The sequence below is a fragment of the Phocoena sinus genome, chromosome 17, assembly GCF_008692025.1.
Source record: "Phocoena sinus isolate mPhoSin1 chromosome 17, mPhoSin1.pri, whole genome shotgun sequence".
Lineage (NCBI taxonomy): Eukaryota > Metazoa > Chordata > Mammalia > Artiodactyla > Phocoenidae > Phocoena > Phocoena sinus.
The window spans coordinates 31,573,778-31,588,443 of NC_045779.1; the positions used below are offsets into that span (position 1 = coordinate 31,573,778).

Sequence of the window (14,666 nt, forward strand, 5' to 3'; positions counted from 1 at the left end):
ATGTTAATTTATTTTTAAGGTTACTGTGTAAGGTCAGGATTCTCTAGGTTTAATTTCATTGAATCGCTACCAATTCATTTAATAAAAATTTTATGTACTAATAATGGAGTATTTCCCTTTCAAGTTTTTAATAGAGTGATGAATGTTTTCCAAAATTAGAGTATTAATTTATCCCTAACATGAAAGTAAGAAAAAAACTAAATATTTTGGTGTTTGGTATTACATATTCAAAGTTAAAAGAAGCTTGAACTCTGCTTTACAGTTCTCAATAGCAATACATAAATTTCTCCATGATAAGTGAGATATTAAGTTTACTTCACTATTTCTAGGGTAATTTTAAAAAGTGTTGGAATTTGACGTTTAGAGACACAGTAAATCTGGGGAGAAAGAGGCTTATTAACAAAACTCTACCAAAATATGTATGTGTTTTCTTTACTCATGGAACTGTAGGAATTATTTTGCTTCATTAGTTCTGTAAAATAAATTAATATGAAATGTAAAATAATCAAATATTTGTTCATTTGAATAGAAGTTATGGGAAATGTGTAACAAGGACATTGCCAAAGGTTTCATCATTTTCAAATCAAGTAAACTCTGTTTAGGTATTCAGGAGACAGTACATGTTACCCAATGCCTAAAATTACTATGTAAAGTCAGAATTCTCTAGTTTCAGTATCATTGGATGCATATCAATTTCTTCAATAAAAATTCTACATACTAATAATGACTCTTTCCCCTAAAATTTTGATAAAGTGATCAATCTTTTTCAAATTTTGGGTATGTTTTATCTCTAATTTTCAAAGTAAGAAAAAATAAAACTGAATACTTCGGTATTTAGTTAAGATACAGAAGTTATATGATGTGCTTATGTCAAGATATTTTGGTATGACCAGGGTTAAATACCATTTACTCAATTCAATAAATAGAAATAATTGTTCAGAAAAGCATACTAATATTTTATTAAAAATGATTAGCAAGTAAATGGAATTTATCATAACTAGGAAAGTAGACAATTTCTAAGAATATAACAGAGTAAAAATAATAAACTACATATTTAAATTATTAGCAGATCCTTATTCAGAATGTATTAAAATGTTCTATCAGAGGAGAACTAAATAGACTAACTTACTTTTACCCATATTATGTTTGGATAGTTGATGTGACTTCACTTTTTTTTTAAATACAAGAAATCATCAGAGTGGAGATTGACTATGGAGTCCCTCTAGGAAAGCTAGCATTAAATATTTGACTCTTTCCAAAGATGCTAGCTTTCCAGGTAGGGCAGACCTAGGTACATATTACTTTGAGTCTTATTTAAATAGTTTCTGTTTCTCAGCTTGCTGTGTATCCTCTGGATACACAAGTTTGTCAATAGGATAATCAAGTTCAGTGAGCTCATTGGGTTTAGAGAGAATGGTGAGAAATATCTCTGGGAAGGAACTTCTTATTCTTTAGCAATTTCTAGCTTTCTTTTTTTCTTCATATATTGTTAAAGTAAAATAATAACTTTTAGGGTTGTATCCTTAGTAGTCACAGAAGCATGGAATTAAAATCAAGGTTAGCTAAAGGAAGAATTTACTGGGAAAATCAATACTAATTAATTTAAATAATATAACATAATATTATCAGATCCACTAATATATTATGAATACTCATTAATATACTATAATTTTTTTACATCTTTATTAGAGTATAATTGCTTTACAATGGTGTGTTAGTTTCTACTTTATAACAAAGTGAATCAGTTATACATATACATATGTTCCCATATCTCTTCCCCCTTACGTCTCCCTCCCTCCCACCCTCCCTATTCCACCCATCCAGGTGGTCACAAAGCACCAAGCTGATCTCCCTGTGCTATGCGGCTGCTTCCCACTAGCTATCTACCTTACGTTTGTTAGTGTATATATGTCCATGCCTCTCTCTCGCTTTGTCACAGCTTACCCTTCCCCCTCCCCATATCCTCAAGTCCATTCTCTAGTAGGTCTGTGTCTTTATACCTGTCTTACCCCTAGGTTCTTCATGACATTTTTTTTTCTTAAATTCTATATATATGTGTTAGCATACGGTATTTGTCTTTCTCTTTCTGACTTACTTCACTCTGTATGACAGACTCTAGGTCTATCCACCTCATTACAAATAGCTCAATTTCGTTTCCTTTTATGGCTGGGTAATATTCCATTGTATATATGTGCCACATCTTCTTTATCCATTCATCTGATGATGGACACTTAGGTTGTTTCCATCTCCTTGCTATTGTAAATAGAGCTGCAATGAACATTTTGGTACATGAGTCTTTTTGAATTATGGTTTTCTCAGGGTATATGCCCGGTAATATACTATAATTTTTTTAAAATAGATGCATCTGGCAGTTGATTACCTATCCCATTGGTCATTTATTATATAAGTTATTATTTTGGATTTTATATTTTATAGAGAAAAGGAACTTAGGCTAAATCTACTTTATATAATATTCAATAGACCTGAGAAATAAATATCTACTTGATAAAAAATGATGTTACTCATTAAGATCCTATTATTATTTTGAATAAAGTTTAACCAAAGCCTACTAAAAATTCATTAATTTTTTCAACAACTATTTTTTGAGGATCTAATACACAGCAGACACTCTACTAGGTGCTGGGGAGCATAAAATGGATATGTTCTCTGATGAAATGGAGCTCCTGTATGGTCTTGAAGTAACATACAATATACTATTTTACAATTATTCACTTACATAACTGTCTCCCATACTAGACTACATTCTCCATGGGAGCAGGGGCCTTGCCTAACTCATCTATCTATTGACAGTTCTGCCATATAATGCTGTTCAATAATCATTTATTGAATTAAATACACCTAATTATCCAAGAAGCAAAATTTGTCAAAAGGAAATTGATCATAAAAATTCAAGTAAGAGATGAATGGTCATCAGTACTTGTATTACAGTTATAACCAGCATATATATTATGCATCAGCCAAAGTTATATATATCCTTAAGAATACGTAAGTGATACAACCTCAGAAGTTCCCATTTCTAGGCATCAAACATTGAGGTCATTTAAGTGGAAGGCATAGGGGCCTAGACATTCCCTTTAAATGGACTGATTATAGAAAGTTCCTTTCAATCCCACATTTTAAAGATAGGAAGAGATCTTAAAGTTATGTAATTGAACTTTCCAACCATTCCACAAATGTTCTCTAATTTCCCTGACAAGTAAATAAATTTCCTGGTTTATATGTTTCCAATGATGAAAAAAGAATTGTAGGATGGATGATTTAATTTTCTGATAGCTCAAAATATTAAATTTCTCTTAAAGCCTTTAAGTATTTGAAAATAGGGCTTCCCTCGTAGCGCAGTGGTTAAGAATCCGCCTGCCAATGCAGGGGACAGGGGTTCAAGCCCTGGTCTGGGAAGATCTCACACTCTGTGGAGCAACTAAGCCCGTGCACCACAACTACTGTGCTTGAACTCTAGAGCCCACAAGCCACAACTATTGAGCCAGTGTACCACAACTACTGAAGCCCATGTTCCTAGAGCCTGTGCTCCACAACAAGAGAAGCCACCGCAATGAGAAGCCCATGCACCGTAACGAAGAGTAGGCCCCGCTCACTGAAACTAGAGAAAGCTGCACAGCGAGGAAGACCCAATGCAGCCAAAAATAAATTATTAAAATAAAAAAGATATTTAATAAAAAAGAAATTTCTCCCTTAAATATTCTTTCCATCATGTTAAGAATACTTGGCTCTAATCTTGAGCTCTTCCTCATGCAAACTGCATTCAAGATCTCTTAGTATTTTGATTTCTTTTTAGAGGTGTGCATTAATTTGCCAAGAAGCAGCAGAAAATGTGGTGGCCCAAAGAAAAAAAGATACATCAGGTAAGGCATGGCCAACAAAGCAGAGATAAAATTAGCATCTCCACTGCTTTGAACACTTTGCTTTCTATAAATCTACTATGGACATTCTAGCTTTTCTTTTTGAGCCACATTATACTGTTGGCTCATAATGAGTTTGCAATCAAATAAAACCTAGATTCTACCACCCCCATTCCAATTGCTGTCTTTATTCTGTAATGGCACATTCTGTAATCATTTTGAGCTCCAATGTCATATTTTGTATTTATTTTCCTAAACATAGTAAAAAAAAAAGTAGTAGCAAATGATACTTTTTACTACCTATTATATACAAGGCAACTTCTTAACACCTTATATATATTAACTTTAGAAGGTAGTATCTTTAGCTCTCACTCCCAACTTTCTCTTATCCTGTTATAATATTCTCAACAATTTCTGGGATTTGTCTGATAAATTAAAGAAGTTAAGATAATAATTGGCATTTATTAAGCACTGAGTTTCAAGCACTATGCTGTTTTTGGTTTTTTTCCCTACTATCTGACTTAATTGTCTCTTAAGCCTTGTGAGGCAGGTATTGTTACAATACTCACTTTACACACAGGGAAAATGAGACTTGGAAAAATAAGTAACTTGATCCTGGTTTTACAGGTAGCAAGTATCAGAGCCAGAATGAAAATCCAGACTTTTCTTACTCCAAAACTCTTGATCACATTATGTGCATATCAATAATCAAACATTAAAAAATAATCTGGAAATTTACAGGGATAAACACCTAATTATTTGAAAATTCAAAACTAACTGAGACAATTGTCAGTATAGGGATACAACATAGACGGAATTATGATCTATTCTGAACCTAATGGCTCTTAGTTTCTCTCTTTCTTTCTTTTAAAATTGAATGGTGTAGGTAGTACCTAAGGATGCAGAGACACTAAGCAGGGTACACTGTCAAGAGTTTGGAAATCAGGTCAGAAAAATAATAAAATCTGAAATGGAAAAAATAAATATCAATATACATAGTTGTGTAAGCTTTATAGGTCTAAAATTGGTTATACTTTAATCCAGTTGATATTTATTGATTTTTCTATGGTATGAGGTAAGAACCTAATTTCATTGTTTTCTGTATAGATAACCAATTATCACAGAATAAGTTAATAAGTAAAATAGCCCATCCTTTCCTCACTGATCTACAAGGACTGCTCTGGCATAAATCAATTTTTTAATACATGAATGGTCTATTTCTGTGATCATTTGTCTGCACTGTTGGACTATTTGTCTATCTCTGTGCTAACACCACATATTGCCTTAATTTGTATTGATTTAAAGAAAGTCTTCATATCTAGTAAGTGGGAACATTTTGATTAATATTGGGCCTTCACTAATCCTCAGAGATTTTTGAGTCAGTTTGTTAAATTATACAAAAAATATTACTGGGAATTTTGTTAAAATTGCATTGAATTTGTGGAAGAGCTGAACTTTCATTATATTGAGACTTTCTATTAAGAGCAAAATATATCTCTACATTTATTTTTGGTCTTTTTATGTCTTTCAATAAAAGTTCCTAATTTTCTTCTTAAAGGGCTTACACATCTTTTGTAGATTTATTCTTTACTCATACTTTTGTGTCTATTTTAAATGTCATTTTTGTAAAGATTATACTCTGTGTGTGTGACGGTTTACTTTGTATATTGATCTTGTAAAAAATTTCCAGTTTCTGTTCTGACATGTAAAGAGCTTGGAAGCTGTTACTCCCAACCTCACAATAAGACAAAAAAGCTGAGCAAACAAAAACTAAACAACACTTCATAGCTCCATCGGGAATTGCAGTTACAGGGCAAAGTTCCACCCCCAAAACTGGAGACACAGAAGAGTATGAAGAATCAGAAGCAAAAGTCCCTGAATCAGTCCTGTCTGATATAGTAGAAGAAAAGAAGTAAAAGGCTATGCTAATATTCTGGGTGTAAGATCCCCAAAAGTCAAGCCCACCTAAAAAACTGACATTTAATCACAGGATTATAGACTGCTTCCTCACCCCAATACTTTACACCACACCAACAAGTTTCAGTATAATAACAGTGGATTACAAATTAGAAAGCTGCAAGACACAAAGTTTATTTAAGAAAGAGCTTCTAGGATATTCAGAGACAGCATGGGAGACAAAAACTAGGCCAGTAGAAGAAAATGAAGCTTCCAACACCTACAGCTACAAGAAAAAATAAACAGCCAAACTCCTAAGCAGATGAACATGAAACTTCACACTAAAGGCTTATTACCTCAGTTTCATGACCCAATATATCAGGTCTGGCTTTCAAAAGAAAAATTAATAACATGCTAAAAGTCAAGAGAAAACATAGACTGAAGAGACAAAAGAAACATTAGAACCAGACTCTTTATGGCAGAGATTTTGAATGATCAGACCAGAAATTTGAATTAAATATGATCAATATCCTAAGGGCTCTAATGGGAAAAGTGGACAACAAGAAAAAAACACATGAGTAATATAAGCAGAGAGATGGAAACTACAAGAAAGAATTAAAAGGAAATGCTAAATATATATATATATACATATATATATATATATATAGAAATATCTCTGATAGGTTCATCATAAGACTATACAACCAAGGGAAGGATCAGTGAACTTGAAGATAACTCAGTTGAAACTTCCCAAATTGAAAAGCAAAGGGGAAAAAAAAAAAAAAAAAGGCTGGAAAACAGAACAGAGCATCCAAGAACTATGGGACATTTAAGTGTAACAGAATATAATAAGAATACTAGAATAAGAAGAGAGATATGAACAGAGACATATTTCAAATAATGTCACACACCAAACCACAGATCCAGGACTCTCAGAGAACAAAATCTACACGCAGACATATTATATTCAAACTGCAGAAAACCAAAGACAAAGATAAAACCTTGAATGAAGCCAGAGGGGGGAAAAACACCTTATCTACAGAGGAACAAAGATACCAATTCAATTAGACTTCTCCTCAAAAACCATCTAAGCAAGAAGAATATGATCCAAGCAAGAAGAATATTGATATGTTAATAGAAAATGGTAATATATACAATGCTCAATATGACCAGAAAAGGTAGAAAAAAAGGAAATACAAAAACAAAAGCAAAACAAAATCCACAAAACAAAGAACAACAGAAATGGGCAGCAAAAAGTTACAAATATAGTAGATATTAATTTAACTATATAAATAACTACTTGGAATGTGAATAGCTTAAATATACCAATGGAAAGATAAAGACAATAAGAGTGGATTTAAAAAAAAAAAAAAAGCCCCAACTATATGTTGTCTACAAGAAACTCACCTTAAATATATAGATTTTGATGGTTAAAAATAGGAGGATAAAAAATACCACGCTACACTAATCAAAAGAAAACCATAATAGCTATATTATTTTCAGACAAAGTCTTCCTCAGAGCAAAGTAAATTATCAGAGATAAAGAGGGGCATTACATAATGATAAAGGTGTCAATTTTTCCAAGGTGTAACAAACCTTAATATATATATGTTTAACAACAGAGCAACAAAATAAATGAGGCAAAAACTGATAGAACTTCAAGAAGAAAAAGGCAAGTGTACCGTTTGTTGGAGACTTCAACACCACTCTATTAGTAATTGACAGACCCTGCTGATAGAAAATAGTAAGGATATAGTTGAACTGAACAGCATCATTAATCAACTTTATCTAATCAACATGTACAGAAAACTTCATCCAAAACCAGCAGAATACTCATTACTCTCAATCTCACATGGAACATTCACCAAGAATACGAGGGAAAATCTCAAAATGCTTGGAGATACAGCAGCATACTTATCAATAACACGTGAGTCAAAGAACGAAAATCTCAAGGAAATTTTAATATTACTTGAACTAAATTAAAATGACAATACAACTTATCAAAATTTGTGGGATGCAGCAAAAACAGTGCTTAAAATACAATATATAGCATTAAGTGCATATTAGGAGGCAAAGTAAGATAAAAGTAATTAATCTAAACTTCCATCATAGGAAATTAGGAAAAAAAAAAAGCAAACAGAAGAAAAATAAAGTTGGAACAGAAATCAATGAAACTGAAAACAGGAAAACAATACAGAAAAAAAAATAAAGCCATTTCTCTGAAAAGATTAATATAATTAATAAACCTCTAGCCAGACTAAATAAGAAAAAAAGAAGACACAAATTACTATCAGTTATGAAAGAAGGCACATCAGTACTGATACCATGAATATTAAAAGGATAATAAAAGAATACTATGAACAAGTGTATGTCCATAAATGTGATAACTTAGATGATGTCATGGGCTGAATTGTGTACCTCCAAATTCATATATTAAAGTCCTAACTCTCAATGTAACTGTATTCAGAGATAGGGACTTTAAGGAGGTACTTGATAGTAAATAAAGTCACAAGGTTGGACCCTAATTCGGTATGTCTGGTGTCCTTATAAGAAGAGAAGAAGACACCAGAAATCTCTTTCTCTCCACCCACACACAGAGGAAACATAGTTGTGTAAGCTTTATAGGTCTAAAACTGACCTACAAAGGACACAGATAAGGACACAGTGAGAAGGTGGCCATCTAAAAACCAGGAAAAGAAGCCTTACCAGAAAAGGACACTGACAGCACCTCAATCTTAGACTTCTAAGCTCCAAAACTGTGAGAAATTTAATTCTTGATGTCTAAGCCACCAAGGTTTTTGTTAAGGCAGCCTATAAAGGCTATTACTGATTTAACTGAACAACTCATTTAAAAGACACAATCTATAAAAACTTCCACAAAGAGAAATAGGTAATCTGAACAGTCCTATATCAATTAAATAAAATGAATTAGAAATTAATACCCTTCCAAAAAAAAAAAAAAGAACTAGGTCTAAACGGTTACACTGGTGAATTACCCTACTACCGAAACCAGATAAAGACGTTACAAGAAAGGAAAACTGCTTATCAATATTACTCATGAACATAGATGTAGAAATCCTAAACAAAACTTAGCAAATCAAACTCTACAATGTATATAAAGAATTATTCACCATGCCAAAGTGGGATTTAGCCCAGGCATGAGAGTCTCATTCCACATTTGAAAATTAATTAAGGTAATCAATCACATTAAAAGGCTAAAGAAGAAAAAACATACAATCATAGCATAGATACAGAAAAAGCATTTGATAAAAGACAACTCCCACTCCTACTAAAAATATTCAGCAAACTAGGAATGGGAGAACTTCCTCAACTTGATTAAACATCTAACAAAAAGCCTGTAGCTTATATTATACTTAATGGTGAGGAATTACATGCTTTTCCCTTAAAGACTAGGAAAAAGGCAATGATGTCTGCTCCCAGCACTCCTATTCAACATTGCACTGAAAGCAGGAGCTAATGCAATAAAATAAGCAAAGGAAATAAAAGCAATACAGATTGGGAATTAAAAAAAACAACAACTATCCTTGTTTTCAGATGACATGATTTTCTATGTAGAAAATATAAATGAACTGACCAAAAAAGTATCCTGAACTAATGAGTGATTTATAGCAAAATTCTTGGCTACAAGGTTAATATACAAAAGTCAATTGCTATCTTATATATCAGTAATAAACATTTAGAATTTGAAATTTAAAACACAATACAACTTATAGTACAAAAAATGTTTAAAGAAATCCTTAGAAATAAGTCTATCCAAAATATGTGAGTATGATTTGAATATTTGTCCCCCTAAAATTCATATGTTAAAATCCTAACCCACAAAGATGATAATATTAGGAGATGGGACCTTTGGGAAGTCCTTAGGTCATGAAGATGGAACCTTCATGAATGGGATTAGTGTCCCACAAATATCTCTAACCCTTCTGCTATGTATGTGAGGATCCAAGAAGTTTGTGACCTAGAAGAGGGCACCAACTATGCTGGAAACTTGATCTCAGACTCCCAGCCTCCAGAATTGTGAGAAATAAATTTCTGCTGTTTATAAGCCACTCATGGTATTTTGTTATAGAATTCCAAATGGACTAAGATATATACAAAAGATTTATAAGATTAAAAGTATAAAAAAAAAAGTATAAAATTCTGAGGAAAGAAATCAAAAACCTAAACAAATGGGGAAATATTCATGTTCATTAATGGTAACAATCAATATTAAGATGTCAGTTCTCCCCAGAATGATCTGCATATTCAAGGCGTTCACAATAAAACTCCTGCTAAATTATTTCATGGGTGCCGGCATACCCTGTGTTATTGTGCCTCACAGATATTGTGTTATTTATAAATTGAAGGTTTGTGGCAATCCTATGTTGAGGAAGTCTATTGGCACCATTTTTCAAAAAGCATTTGCTCACTGTGTCTCTGTGTCACATTTTGGTAATTCTAACAATATTTCAAACTTTTAAATTATTATTGTATTTGTTATGGTGATCTGTGACAGTGATCTTTGATGTTACTACTGTAATTGTTTTGGGGTAACATGAACCACTCCCACATAAAGCAGTGAAGTTAAGAAATGTTGTCTGTGTTCTGACTGCTCCACTAACCTGACATTCCACTATTGCTCTCTCTCTCACTGGGCCTCCCTATTTCCTGAGGCTCAACAATATTGAAATTAGACCAATTAATTACCTAACAACTGCCTCTAAGTATTCAAGTGAGGGGAAAATCACACATCTCTCACTTTAAGTAAAAGTAATAAATGATTAGGTTTAGAAGGCATGTCAAAAGCTGAGATAGAACAAAAGCTAGACCTCTGCCCCAAATGGTTAGCTAAGCTATGAAAGTAAATGAAAAGTTCTTGAGGGAAATTAAAAGTGCTACTCCAGTGAACACACGAATAATAAGAAAGCAAAACAGCTTTATTGCTTATATGGAGAAAGTTTTAATGGTCTACATAGATCAAACCAGTCACAATATTCCTTTAAACAAAAGTCTAATTCAGAGAAAGGCCCTAACTCTCTTTAATTCTGTGAAGGCTGAGACAGGTGACGAAGCTGAAGAAGAAAAGTTTGAATCTAACAGAGGTTGGTATATGAGGTTTAAGGAAAGAAGCTATATCCATAACATAAAAGCACGAAGTGAAACAACAAGTGCTGATACAGAAGCTGCAGCAAGTTATCCAGATTTAGCAAAGATAATTAATAAAGATTGCTACATTAAACATTAAATTTTCAATGTAGATGAAACAGCTTTATTATATTAGAAGAAGATGCTATCTAGGACATTCATAGCTAGAGAAGAGAACTTAATGCCTGACTTCAAAGCTTGAAAGGATAAGCTGATTCTCTTGTTAGTGGATAATGCAGCTGGTGACTTTAAGTTGAAACCAATGTTCATTTCCTATTTCAAAAATCCTTGGCCCCTTAAAATTATGCTAAAACTACTCTGCCTGTGCTCTATAGGTAAAACAGCAAAGCCTGGATGACAATACATCTGTTTACAACATGGTTTACTGAATACTGTAAGCCCACTGTTGAGATCTAGTGCTCAGAAAAAAGATTTCTTTCAAAATATTACTGGTTATTAACAATTCACCTGGTCACCCAAGACCCGTGATGGAGATATACAAGATTCATGTTGTTTCCATGCCTACTAACACAACATCCATTCTGCAGCCCTTGGAACAAGGAGTGATTTCAACTTTCAAGTATTATTATTTGAGAAATACATTTTGTAGGGCTATAGCTGCCATAGATAGTGATTCCTCTGAAGGATTTGGGTAAAGTAAACTGAAAATCTTTTGGAAAGGATTCACCATTCTTTATGCCATTAAGAACATTTGTGATTCATGGAAAGAGATAAAATATCAATATTCACAGGAGTTTGGAAGAAATTGATTCCAGTACTCATGGATGACTTTGAGTGGTTCAAGACTTCAGTGGAGGAAGTAACTGCAGATGTGGTGGAAATAACAAGAGAATTTAAATGAAACATGAGCCTAAAGATGTGATTAAATTGCTGCAATCCCGTGATAAAACTTTAAGTGATGAGAAGTTGGTTCTTACTGATGAGCAAAGTGGTTTCTTGAAATGGAATCTACTCTTGGTGAAGATGCTATGAAGATTGTTGACATAACAAAAAAAAACAGCATTCAGAATATGACATAAACTTGGTTGTTAAAACAGTGGCAGGGTTTGAGAGACTTGACTCCAATTTTGAAAGTGCTACTGTGGGTAAATGCTACAAACAGCGCTGCATGTTAGAGAGAAATTATTCATACAAGGAAGAGTAAATCAATGTGGCAAACTTCATTGTTGTCTTCTTTTAAGAACTTGCCTCAGCCACCTTGACTTTCACCAACCACCACCCTGAGCAGTCAGTAGCCATCAACAGCTGAAGGTTAGCATGTTTTATCAATAAAGTATTTTTAACTAAGGCATGCTCATTGTGCTTTTGGGCATAATGCTACTGAACACTTAATAAACTGTAGTATCGTGTAAACAACTTTTATATGCACTGGGAAACCAAAAATTTCAAGACATCGTTTGATTGTTATATGAGCTTGATTGCTATATTCTCTTTATTTTGTTGATCTAGAACTGAACACAGAATATCTCTGAGGAACGCCTGTAATGGCAAACTGATTCTAAAGTTTATGTGGGAAGGCAAGAGACTCTGAAAACACAACATAATACTGGAGAAGAAGAATAAAATCAGAAAACTGACACTATCTGATATCAAGACTTACTCTAAACCACAGTAATCAAGAAAGTGTGATATTGGTTTATGAATAGACACATAGATCAATGAAGCAGAATAAAGAGCACCGAAATTTACCCACGCACATAGGCAACTGATCTTTGACAAAAGATCAAAGGTAGTGGAGAAAGAATGGTCTTTCCAACCAGTGGTGCTGGAACAACTGAACATCCACATGTAAAAAAATGAATATAGATTTTACACCTTTCCCCAAAACAAACTCAAAATGGATCATTGACCTAAATGTAAATGCCAAACTATTAAAATTTTAGAAGATAACATAGGAGAAATTCTAAGTGACCTTCTGTTTGGCAATGATTTTTTGATATAACAACAAAAGCACAATATAGAAATGAAAATAATTGATAAGTTCTACCTTATTAAAATTAAGACTTCTGCTCTGCAAAATACACTAAAAAAAGAGAATGGAATGTCAAACCACAGACTGAGACAACATATTTGAAAACATATCTGATAAAAGACTTGTAATCCAAAATATACAAAGAACCTTTAAAATAGCAACTCAATTAAAAGTTGGTACAAAGATCTAAACAGTCGTCTCACAAAAGAAGATGTACAGATGGCAAATAAGCATACAAAAATATGCTCAGCTTCACATGGCATTAGGGAATTGCAAGTTAAAAAATTGAGAAACCACCTATTAGAGTGGTTACATCCAGAACACTGACAACACCAAATCCTGACAAAGTTGTAGAGGAACAGTAACTTTCATTCATTGTTGGTAGTAATGCAAAATTACCAAACCAAAGTGGTTTAGCCACTTTGAAGATAGTTTGGTAGTTTCTTAAAAAGCTAACCATAGTCTTACCTTATGATCAGCAAAATTATATTCCCAGGTATTTAGCCAAATAAGTTGAAAATTAATGTCCATACAAAAACCAGCCCACACATGTTTATACTAGCTTTACTCATAATTACCCAAAACTGGAAGCAACCAAGAAGTCTTCAATAGGTGAACAGGTAAGCAAACTGTGACACATCCATACAACGGAATATTACTCAGTAATAAAAGGAAATGAGCTATCAAGTCATGAAAAGACAAGGAGGAAATAAATGCATATTATTAAGTGAAGGAAAGCAGTCTGAAATGGCTACAAACTGTGTTTCAAACCATATGACATTCTAGAAAAGGCAAAACTATAGAGACATTAAAACCATCAGTAGTGTCCTAAGGAGAAGCGGGATGAATAGGTGTAACAAAGGATTTTCAGAACAGTGAAACTAATTCTGTATAATACTGTAATATTATATGATATTATGCATTTGTCAAAATCAATAAAACTACAACACAAAGAGTGAACTGTGGTGTAAACTATCGATTTTAGTCAGTAATAGAGCAATACTGGCTCAACAATTGTAACAAATACTAATTAAGATCTTAATAATGGGAGAAACTATGTGAGTGTGTATACTGGGAGGAGGGGGGGCAGTGAGAACTACCCATACTATCTGCTCAACTTTTCTGTAAACCTAGAATTGCTCTAAAAATAAAATCTACTAATTATTTTTAAAGCTGGATATATTCTTTTATTATTTCTAAAAAAATTATCTAGAGTTTATTCTGGGTGTTCTATTAGAAAGTGATACAACTGTGACTATAGTTTTATTTCTTTACAGATCCTTATATCTTTTGTTCTCTTTTATTACCTTACAACTATAAGTAGTTGCACAATGTTATTGGATAGAGGTAGAGATAGCAGGTATTTTTTGTTGTTTCACTTAACGATTTTTTTTTCCAAACACCTCATGCTACAGTGGTCATATTATATGTGAAATACATAATGAAGCTGTAATTTTTGTTTTTGTAGATGTCATTTTTCTGATTAAGTATCTTTCTTTGCTTTGATTCCTAGTTATAAATGGAGGTTAAATTTTCTTGAACGCATTTTTGTATCTGTTAAGGTGATCATATAAAGAATTTCCTTTAATGCTCCATATTACTCTCAAGACAGAAGGGAGGCCAGCCCTGGTTTTCTAAGTTGGGTTGAATGACCATGGTTTACATTTCTCTTGCATCCTTTTCCTTCTCTTTCAAAACAGGCATCACCACATTTATATGATTGTTAAACTTCTCCACGTGACTGTAAATTCCAT

At 32.9% G+C, this 14,666-nt stretch overlaps 1 protein-coding gene across 1 annotated transcript in view; it reads right to left on the minus strand.

Annotated features, from left to right (window-relative positions):
• Positions 1-14,666, minus strand: part of MMP16 (matrix metallopeptidase 16) — a 344,665-nt gene that overhangs the window by 165,006 nt on the left and 164,993 nt on the right. The window lies entirely within an intron of this gene.